The 11,207-nt window shown below is 33.1% G+C and overlaps 1 pseudogene; it reads left to right on the forward strand.

The window, feature by feature from the left end:
* Window positions 1-4,213: 4,213 nt before the first annotated feature.
* LOC116127757 lies at window positions 4,214-7,366 on the forward strand (annotated as a pseudogene).
* The last annotated feature ends 3,841 nt before the right edge of the window (window positions 7,367-11,207 follow it).

Below are 11,207 nucleotides of genomic sequence, written 5' to 3' on the forward strand. Positions count from 1 at the left end.
CAGCCTAATTTTTTAGACATAACAGAAGCCCCCCAATTCTTAAGGTTCAAGGCTTGAACTTTGAGAACTTCATGATTTGACTCATTCCGAGAGTCGCTTGCTCAAACTGCAAATGGGGAATAGCCGAAATAACACGAAGCTCATGATAAGTCACGATTTAACTCGACCAGCGAACTGAGTGGAGGTCGCGATGTAAGGCATTGCAAACTGCACAAGCGATCTAAGTGATCATCCCCTAAAGGTTCAGCGACCGGGATCGGATCCTGCTTAGTGCTATACAACGTGTTTGGAACTTTTACCCACCCTCACGAGTGAAATACTTAGAAGTTTTTGCCAAAAATCGGAAGTCACTCAATTTGAGCTCAATACTCGGAGAAGAGTGTTTCATTCGAACGACCTCTTCTGATGTTATCTATTGCATTGACAGCTGACATTGGTCAATTAAGTAAGATTATCTGATAGACGTGTCTTTGCGCAAAAGTGTAAGCCATAAGCATTAAATGCAAGCTATGCTGAAACAACATTCTCTTAAGACATTAAATGAGGATGAGGGCACATTTAATGCGAAGAGATAACCATGCTGACGTTTGGTGTCTTCAACAGAGGGAAAATCGGTTGATCTTTACAAAGCATGAAGGTTACTTCACGAGGATTGATAGCAGTGGTCACATCAACGGTTGGGAACGCATCTGCCCAAACGTCGCTTGTAAAGGAAACCAAATGTAGCCCTTTTCCCTATAAAACCCTAAGCCCACTTTAGAATTTTCACATAACTCGAATTTCAGAGAGAAAACAGAGTTTTTGCACTGAAGAAACCAGTTCATCCATCTTCTAGTTGATGCACACCCGCCATTATGATAGATCATTCATCCTTAACAACCAAGAGGCAAGGAAAACTCTTCCTTTTCTCCTTTTCATTCCTGTTAAAAAATTGGTTCTTTCACAGAAATGGTGGGTTTGAACGCCTGGTAAACTTACATGATGCACATTCTGGGGTAGTGTTAAAAAAGACACTCTTAGGAATCAAAAATCTAGGACACAAATCCTTGGGAACTCATTCTCAATGACGTTTGGGGTTTTTACGAGTTAAGCAAGGACAAGGATTCCTTCTACCTCTCGAAGCAATCTACGATCGAGGGAGGGATATTTGGTTACCCCAGCAATATTGGGGCTTATGACACCAAATATTTCTTCTTCAAGTACAACGGTGTTTGTAAATTTAGGGAGTCAAGTAGGTTTTTTCCTTTTAATTTCCAAACAGACATCCTTTCCTTTAACTTTTTTCTGGTAGTTAAAACTAATGGAATTTTTTCAACAAGATGACCAAGTTGTCGACTCTAGCAGAATTCAATGTATCGAGGCATTTGGTCATTTACCCGATCAAAGTCGCGATAAAGATTGCTTGTGACCACTACTAACCTGCGAAAGTATGAATTTTTCAACCTTAAGGCATCTTTGGAAGCTCCAGCCTGTAAGTATCTTTCGTATCCAGGGATCTTTTAGCCTTGTACCAAAGATGACTTGTTTGCTAACACATTTTCATGGGTACATCGACCATGCCGTGAGGGTTCCGAGGCCACCAATAAAGGCTAGGGGTTCGTTCTCCATGTCAGCCTGACGAGCTAGCTGAAGTGAGCCCCAGTGCCATTCCCATAGGAGGGTATAGATCAGCGCTGAAAGGCGACCTCCTTTATTTCGACATTAGAACCAGCGCCGCAACTGGAACCTCCACCTGTGAGTCTATTTCCGCCAGCTTCTGGTTCTGAGACAGGGTTTCAAGGTAAAGTATTATGCCATATTTTTTTTTTCTAATAATTTTTTTGTATAAAAAAATAAAGGATAATATTTCTTCTCATTAACGGTAGGGTTTATTACTTAAAAAAAGCACTAAATTCGATTTCCTTAATTACTAATAAGGATGAACACCAATGGTTTATTCTGATTATGTCATGAATTTTATATTTAATATAAAAATTTTCAAGGTTGGTATTTTTCAAAATCCAAATCATTGTCAGAATTAAGGTAATAATAACATCCAAGGATTCCGAATAAGTCAACCATTCGTATTAAAAAAACAAAATTTAACAGTATTCAATGCAGAAGAGGCTTAGTTTTGACTTATGAGTATTACATGTTTTATAATATTTAACGTTTTAATAGTTCATGCCGTATGCAGCGGCGGAGCCAGCATTGGCCCATTGGGGGCCTAAATTTAGGGCGGTGCAAAACCAGGGTATTTGAACCGGTTTTGCCATTTTAATAGGGTACCCGAATATTTGGGTATCCTTATAAGGGTACTCAAAAACCGAATTGGTTTTTAGGGTACCCAAAAATCCGGATACCCAAATATTCGGGTTGATTTTCGGTTACTAGGTTTATAACCTGAATTTTAAATATTTAAATATTTAATTAAACTTTTGAAGGGCAAAATCATAAATTTCTTTTTTCCTTCTCCGATCTTCTGTTTCTTCTTGGTCTTATTCACCTCCATTTGACCATTTCTCTTTCATCATCTAATTTTTCCACCGACCGTTTTCTTTCTCTTCTTCTTCTCCCTTTGCTTTTCTCATTTTTTTTGGTCTTTTCCATTACTTCTTCTCCCTTTGCTTTTCTCATTCTTCCTAGTCTTCTCCATTTCTTCTTCTTCCTTTGCTTTTCTTATTCTTTCTAGTCTTCTCCATTTCTTCTCCTTCACTACTTTTCTCTTTCTTTTTCATTGTCTTTTCTTCCAGATCTTAATAATATTCAAGACCAAGAAACGTAATTTTAATATCGAGTAAGTAAACCCACATGCATGAAACAACATCACTAATTGAATTCGTTTCTTTTTAACTCAACTTGACACAACATAACATAGAGTCACACTTTACAAAACACCAAAACCTTTACAAAAGCAGTGACAAGACTATTAGAAACAACAATATACAATATATGTTGCCCACACAAAAGAGCAAAGACAGAACCTGTAGGAAGAATTGAAGAAGAAGACGCAAACTGGAGAGAAATTTGTGTTTTAGGGTTAAATTAATTTGGGGCTTTTGTTATGAGTCAAACAAAATAGGAAAAATTATTTTACTTTTTATTTTTTTAATAAAACCGGGTATTGGGTACCCGATTGTATTTTTAATAAGACCCAATACCCGAACCAAAAATTCGGGTATCTCATGAATTGCTATCCGAAATCGACCTAAATTTTTGGGCACCCGAAAAATTCAGTTCGGTTCGGTTCGGATATTGGATAATTTTGCACAGCCCTAGGGCTTATGCCATCCCTAAAATTTTCAAAAAAAATCTGTAAGTTTTATAAACTTACAATTACACCCTAAATAGTATATATGTTTTATAAATTATCTAATCCAACAATAATGTCAAATATATTTAGATTATAAATAAATAAGACCCATGTTATAGAAATTTAATTGAAGTCATTACTTGTAAAAAAAATTGTAATGCAAATATTTGTTTTTATAAACTTAATAAATTATGGTTTTTAATTTCTTATTATCTTAGGAATTCCATTCTAAATGATTTTTAATTTAGTTTTTAGGAAATTAGGATTTTTACGGTTTTTTTTTTTTTTTTTTTGTTAGTATCATTTCTTTGATTTGATTTATTTAACAGTATTGATAAGAATGGTTTTCGAAAACTTTAAAACGTGTCGAAAACAATTGTAATTATATTGAATAAATTTTTTTTATTAATAATGATTAAAGTTTTAACGGTCTATCTTTACGTTGAAAATTATATATTATATCGTTTTCTGAAAATTTGTCCCTCCGCCACTGGTTGTATGTTCTGACAAGATGTTTGGTTTGAGATATTCTATGTGGTGTTTGATTTGATTAATTTTAATTTTACTTTTGCTTTTAGGAAAATGAATTTGGTATGTATAAAATGACCAAAAAGGGTTTTTTTTATTTAATAAAATAAGTTTTTATTCTAATAAATTCTTTTGATTTTTATAATGCACTAATAATATTTGTTTTTCTAAATTAAAATTTTAAATAATAAAAAAATTAGCCAGCAATGTTGCTAGGCAATAGTAGGAGGCACGATTGGTGACATTGTTGACACCATCAACTTCGTCATTTGGTGATCTACACAGTGGTGATGTCGTCGTAGCGGAGCCTGTGCGTTTGGCCGCAAGAGGTCCACAAAATTTAGCCAAAGATTTGTTAGCCTCCTACAACCAAACATCCTGCCATCGACTAGAATGTCATCATCACGACATAGATCGCTAGACGAAGAACTTAATGGTGCTTGTGGTGTTGCCGGACACGCCTCTGGAAACTGCGGCTGGCTATTGGTCAGCAACCGCAGTCGACTATTGGTTGGCAATACCGCCAGCCAAGATTTTGTTTTTCTTATAATCGTAAAGTTTTTAATTTAATTCATATATCTGTCTTTTAATATTTTTTTATATTATTAGTTTAAAAAAAAAAAAAAGATCTTCTAAAAGTTGATTTTAAAATCTAAAAGCTATAAATACCTGCTTTTAAAATCCTTCGATAAGATAGATTATGAAAAAAATAGATTATTTCATAATCACTTTTATAAAATGGGTTTACCAAACACATTTTCAGTGATTAAGTAAGTGATTATAGGAGAAGTTAAAGCAACCCTAAATTAACTCATAATACGTTGAAAATATTTGCCCCGACATAGGAGGAAAAAGAAGACAAGCAGTATGGTTTGCGATCGGGACAATTATATCAGCAATTCTGGTAATCAAGCTCTCTGGTCATTTCCTGCCGCGTATATGGAGAAGATATAAAGGTAGTGGCTTTTCTGGTCTGAGTAATAATAATTACATACATTTATATATAAAACTTTTATACATAAATTTCCATTGTCATTATTCTTTTATTGTCACATATTGCTTTTTATATATTAGGTAAATTTTTAATTTTTATACACTTTCACTCTATTTTATCACATTAGTTTATATAAAAAAATTTGTATTATCATTGTATATTTTAATCGTCCATAACAAGAATTATTTTAGTTACCTGTTTCTTTCATTGAATGGGAATTGATTGATCAGTGTGTATTTGCAGAGGAGAAAGCAAAAAGGCAAGCACTTCAAGTGCTTCGCTCAGGAGATGAGCAAAATATTTTACGAGAGAAGCATGAGGTGGAATCTCAAGATTTCCCTATTTTCCCTTTAGGTCAAATACTTGAGGCTACAAGACATTTCTCTGATGAAAACAAGCTCGGAGAAGGTGGGTTCGGCGCTGTTTACAAGGTAATTATATGGTAAATGTTGATATTAAGCTTCTAATTTTGTATCATATTGATTACTTAATATAATAAGAGAGCTAATTTTGTCTGTGGATTTTGGTTCATGACTTTGGATTACAACTGATACTGTTGTTATAATATAAATTTTGATATTACATTATTCATAGGTTGATATAATAAATAATGTTAATTTTCTATAATATCAGTAACCACATGTTGTGATGTATAGAGCTAGAATTCAAACTTCATGTACTTTTAATAATTATATATTTAATATCTCGAGTTTATATACAACTTTTGTATCTCAAGTGATATTTCACAGATTTGTGCTTATCATATGAATTATATGCATTATAACATATAATTTCAAATTACTATCAATATAAACTAAAGAAGTACAACAGATAAGTACTTATTTCCCTTAAATAGGCTCTATATGTTTTTGTTTTATGGTAACAACGAAGATTTGTTTTCAGGGAGTTCTACCATATGGTAAGGAAATTGCAGTAAAGCGGCTTTCAAGAACATCTGGGCAAGGACTACAAGAGTTCAAGAGTGAAGTTACCTTGATTGCCAAATTACAACATAAAAATCTTGTGAGACTCATGGGATGCTGCTTAGAGGAAAAAGAAACTCTGCTCATCTATGAGTACATGCCCAACAAGAGCCTTAATGTGCACCTATTTGGTTTGCCTCTTAAAACCCCTAAATGCTATTTTTTTTTTCTATATATATATATAACTCTTTTTTTTCTTTACTTCCTTTGCTTACCCTGAAAGCAAGGAAAACTATGTAATCTTGGTTAAGTTAATTTTGATAATTTCATTATCAAATTCAGCAAGTGATAAATAGCTAGACTGGAAAAGACGCATGAGCATCATTAATGGAATTGCACGGGGCCTTTTATATTTGCATGAGGATTCTCGACTCAAAATTATTCATCGTGATCTTAAGACTAGTAATATTTTACTAGATCATGATATGAATCCAAAGATATCAGACTTCGGAATGGCGATAATATTTGGTGGAAATCAAAATGAAGTTAATACCAACAGAATTGTTGGAACATAGTAAGTATATAAATATGCATAACTTACAAATGGTTCCTTAGTGATCAAAATAGTTCTTGAAAAAAATTGCTTTGTATGTGAAACCTCATAAAAACTTTTAGGTGAAGACATTTGCATTTTGTAAAAAATAGGACTCTCTTTAGATGGCGGCGGTAGACATTAATACTAAAAAATTCACTGTTTTTGAGATAAGAAAGTTTGACTAAATTTGTTTGTGTTTTAATTTTTTTTGGGTGTCTTAAACTACTTACTAACATCACCTAACAACATCCATACTTTTTTTTTTTTTAAATACAGATGTCTGTAAGATAGATGACTCGTGTAACCTTATCACCTGAAAATGTTACATTATGAACTAGGCTAATCATGGTTTATGTACTTTGCTTCTAAGAAATTTGCCATTTCTAAGATACATATTGATAGATGTCATGGTTTAGTGCTTAATTAATCTTTCTCTTTTTTTTTTTTTTTTTTTTGGAATATTTAATAGTGGATACATGGCTCCAGAGTATGCTATGGATGGAATATTTTCAGTTAAATCAGATGTTTATAGTTTCGGAGTTCTTCTATTGGAGATTATAAGTGGGAGAAAGAATACTAGATTTCACCTTTCAGAGCACGACGAAAGCCTTCTTAGTTATGTATGTAACATCTCTATGTCTGCCTTTTAAGAATTATATACTTCTAATGACTGATACACCAATTTAGTCAATTAATTATTAATTGCTTGTATGTTTTTTTAGGCATGGAAGTTATGGCGTGAAGGACATGCTTTAGAGCTAATGGACCCTGAAATGGTGCAGTCATGTGTTCCAATTGAATTTTTGAAATATATCCATATTGGATTATTATGTGTTCAAGAAGATCCCCTAGATAGACCTATAATGTCATCCATAGTTGTTATGTTGGTAAGTGATACTATAATGCTGCCTAAACCAGCCCAACCTGCATTTTCTGTTGGCCGGTTTGTGGGAAAATCCGATCAGGCTTCATCAACATCTGGAAAAGGTTCTTCTATTAATGAGGTAACCCTTTCAAATGTGATAGCCCGTTGACAATTTTATAACCAGATCCTTTTCTTATTAATTTATTTGTCAATAGATCTATATATATGTAGAACAAGTGATTATTTGAAAATGAGCGAGGAATTTATATCCATCTTTTTATGAATTTATAATTCATTAAATGTTTTTTTTATAAATGTCTACCAAGTATTGTAAGTAAATTATTTCCCGTTGTTAAGGACATTGCATTAAGAACATATATAAAAATTATAGTTTTACAATAGTGTAGTTAGCTCCCTTATACAAGAAAAAGAAAATAAAATTCACTGATCATTGCATTCATTACTGGAATCTAAATTTGCAAATATGTAAACCATACCATCTCTCCAGCTTTCAGTCGATACTACTGTAGAAACTAGAGGCGTTAATCATCTGTCAAGTTCAGAGTGAGAATTTCTTTCAATTGGAAATAACTGACCAAGAATTTCTTTCAGACATATCAATAATAACGTCACTAGTACTGTTAAGATCTCCCTTAACATGCACAACACATATACATTCATTTTTTATAGTCATTTCTCCTTTTATTTTCTATAAACCTCGATAGAACAAGGAAAAAGATTTAAAAGAAAGGTTGAAAATATAACTCCTAGCTAAGGGGGACCGGGTGAGCCTTACTCTTTAAAATAATCATTTTTTCAGGTGGGTGCCTTGATTTAATTTAAATTTCGACTAAGTTTCTTAAGTTGGGATTAATTTTTCTCGTGTTGAGAAAATTCTGAAAACAATATTTTGTAACTTTTCAAAGCAACTATTAGTATTTTTGTCATATTATGGACTTTGTGTGGTAACATTGATTTTTGATTTCGTAGCATCACTCTGTTTATGCACAATCGTTTTATGGTATTCCAATGTTATGACCTTCAATGTTCGTTTGATGACACTTGCTCAGCCAGATTTCTTTTACACATGTTATGTCTCTATTTGATGTTAAGATTTTATTCTTATTTGAGAGATGTGTAAGTAGTCCATATACACATGTAATTAGCTCATTTGATGTACTAGAAAATCTGTTTAGCTTTATAGCCGTCCCAAGAAAGTTTGGTGAAAACTTTCCCAAAATGGTTAAACATGAAAAGAGCTTGTTGGCTGGCTGTCCCCTTGCATTGTCGAGCAAGTTTTCATACATATATTCGTCCTCAACCTTGCATTATTCTTCGAACCTGAATATCATCTGTCATTCCTTGCAAATTCTTAGAGGTTTATTTCATATTTTGGTTAGGTTCCATTATGCTTTGGTAGGCTTACAAATACCTCATTAACCCTTGTTTGAGTGTTATTTAAACATGGTTTCTTTAATGATGATGATGATGATGATGATGCTTAATGAGATTTCAAGCTGTTGGAGTTGAAGTGCATCTTCGGTGTTGAAGCTTGGGTGGAGCTCAAGGCTTTCCAGGTGGTATCCTGATGAAAAGCTAGTTATGGTAGTTAGTTCAATCAAAGGGTGAAGTTTGAAGTGTTGTCATAATAGGTAGTCTTTTACAACTGATGCTTAGCTTTGACTTTGTAATTGAACTATAAATACTTATCATAGGGGATTAGTTTTGACTGGACAAGGTCCAATGGATGTAGGTTGGCTTCCAAACCATGTAAAATGTTCTGTGTGCTTTACATTTTGCCTTGGATGCTTTGTTTATGTTGATGTTGAATGAGCCAACCGAAAATGCACAAATGAACATGTTTAACCCATTCCGCTTAAGTTTAATCAACTTGGTAAATTGATAAAACTTTCAGCAACAAATTTAGTCAAAATTTTGATTTTTTTTTTTTTCAGTTTACTTTGTCCAACAATGAATTATGAGCAATGTAAACTAATGAAGTATTTTTTTTCCTATTTTCCACGAGATGTTTCCAGTATGCATGTAAACATCAAGGAAACCTAACTAGAATTTTCTCATCAAGTCTTGATAGTCATTCAAACAGATCAATAATAAAAAAAAAAATCAATGCAACAACAAATAAACAAAAAGGAAATTATATCTGGATATGAAATAGAGGAGAAACGAACTAAACTTGAGGAAAAGGAGAGACCTTAATGTTGAAGTGCAAAATGGAATGCAAGCAATATGTTTCCTTAATTGTGAAACAATATTATGTTTTCTTATTCTGGTAGATTTTAAATATTATTACAATATTGTGTTTCCTTATTATATAACTTATTTTTTGTATAAATAGGTGATGTATTCACAATTCAAAATAATTTAATTCAACAGCAATTGAATTCACTTAATTATCTTCTTAGGTATCAGAGCTTCCAAGTTGATCAGCTTCCGCTCAGTTAACCCCTCTTTTCTGTCCCTGTAATTCATACATATATTCGGTTAGCATAATACTCATCTAGCCTCTATTTCTGTCCCTACAATTCAAATAGGTACTTGGTTAGATTTTTCCAATGGCAAACAACCAAAACTCAAGCAACAATCAACTGCTCCAAATGTTGAACCAACTCCTGACCACCAACGCAGCAACCACATATGCTGGCAACATTTGCATCTGTTATGCAAGTTTGTGGTTTATGACCACAAGCTTGAGGGGGAGTGTTGAAGTGCAAAATGGAATGTAAATAGTATGTTTCCTTAATTGTGAAACAATATTATATTTCCTTATTCTAGGAGATTTTAAATAGTATTATAATATTATATTTATAACTTAATTTTTGTATAAATAGGTGATGTATTCACAATTCAAAATTATTCAATTCAATAACAATTGAATTTACTAAATTATATTCTCGAGTATCCTTTGCTCATAATTCTGACACTTGATTGCCTGAGAGTCAAGAAATCTTAGAGAGGGCTTAAAATTGATGACTTCTTTGTGTAAATTTCACTACTTTTGTCTTTAAAACAATGGGAAAAATTTAGCATGCCCAAGGTTTACTTAATTACAGTAAACCCTGCTAACTTTAGAAATTAATTAAGACACCTAAAATGACAGTCACCACTTCTTTTTTTTTTTTTTTTTTTCCTTTTGGGTAAACCTGGTAAATATATTAAAAGGAGAAGGTAGATACATAAAAGGAGGGACAACCCCCCATAAGCTGCAAACCTTGGACAAACTCAAGGTAGCAAGAAAGCAAAAAAACCTCTATTCAACCAAGCCCATACAAGCTGACTATACAATTAAGCCTAAGAAAAACCTGGCTACAGCCTTAAAAAATCAAGCTACAGCCCAAGAAAAAAGGATAGCTCAACCCAGCAAGGAGACTAAAAGAAACAAGCCCCAAGGAGCCACCACAATCAACCCACAAACGAAGAAATCACCCTAGGCAGCAGCCCCAACAGTCACGACATTTGGGGTTGCTTTTATTAGTTTCTATAGTTTGCTTCCAACTCGGACATTTGCATTTGGTTGGTTTATGAACTATGTATGAGAAATCTAGAATACTACTGTACAGTAGACTTGGCAAAATGGACGTGTGGGCTGGGTATGGGTCAAATCCAAAAGGGTCCAAAATATTGGACTTGTACCCTACTCTATGTGGGTATAGGTGGACCCACGGGAACCCGCACTGTTCATAGCATTTTTTCATTATGATAATTACACCCCCAAAATTCTGGCAGTTTTTATTTTTTACAATTACACTCCCACAATCAATTACTCCAAATTCAATTCAGTGCACCACAAAATTTCACAACGAACTCAATTTCTCATCAATTTAAGACCAACAAGCATATAGAAAAACAAATACATAATCACTAATACAAAAAAACAAATACCAAACACAATAAGTGGATAACACAAATACAAAAACATAACATAAATTTAACTTGACATTGTTCAACCAAAAATATTATTGGTCAGCTCATGTTCATTCGATAATGGGCGT

This window comes from Pistacia vera, unplaced genomic scaffold, assembly GCF_008641045.1.
Source record: "Pistacia vera cultivar Batoury unplaced genomic scaffold, PisVer_v2 Contig105, whole genome shotgun sequence".
NCBI lineage: Eukaryota > Viridiplantae > Streptophyta > Magnoliopsida > Sapindales > Anacardiaceae > Pistacia > Pistacia vera.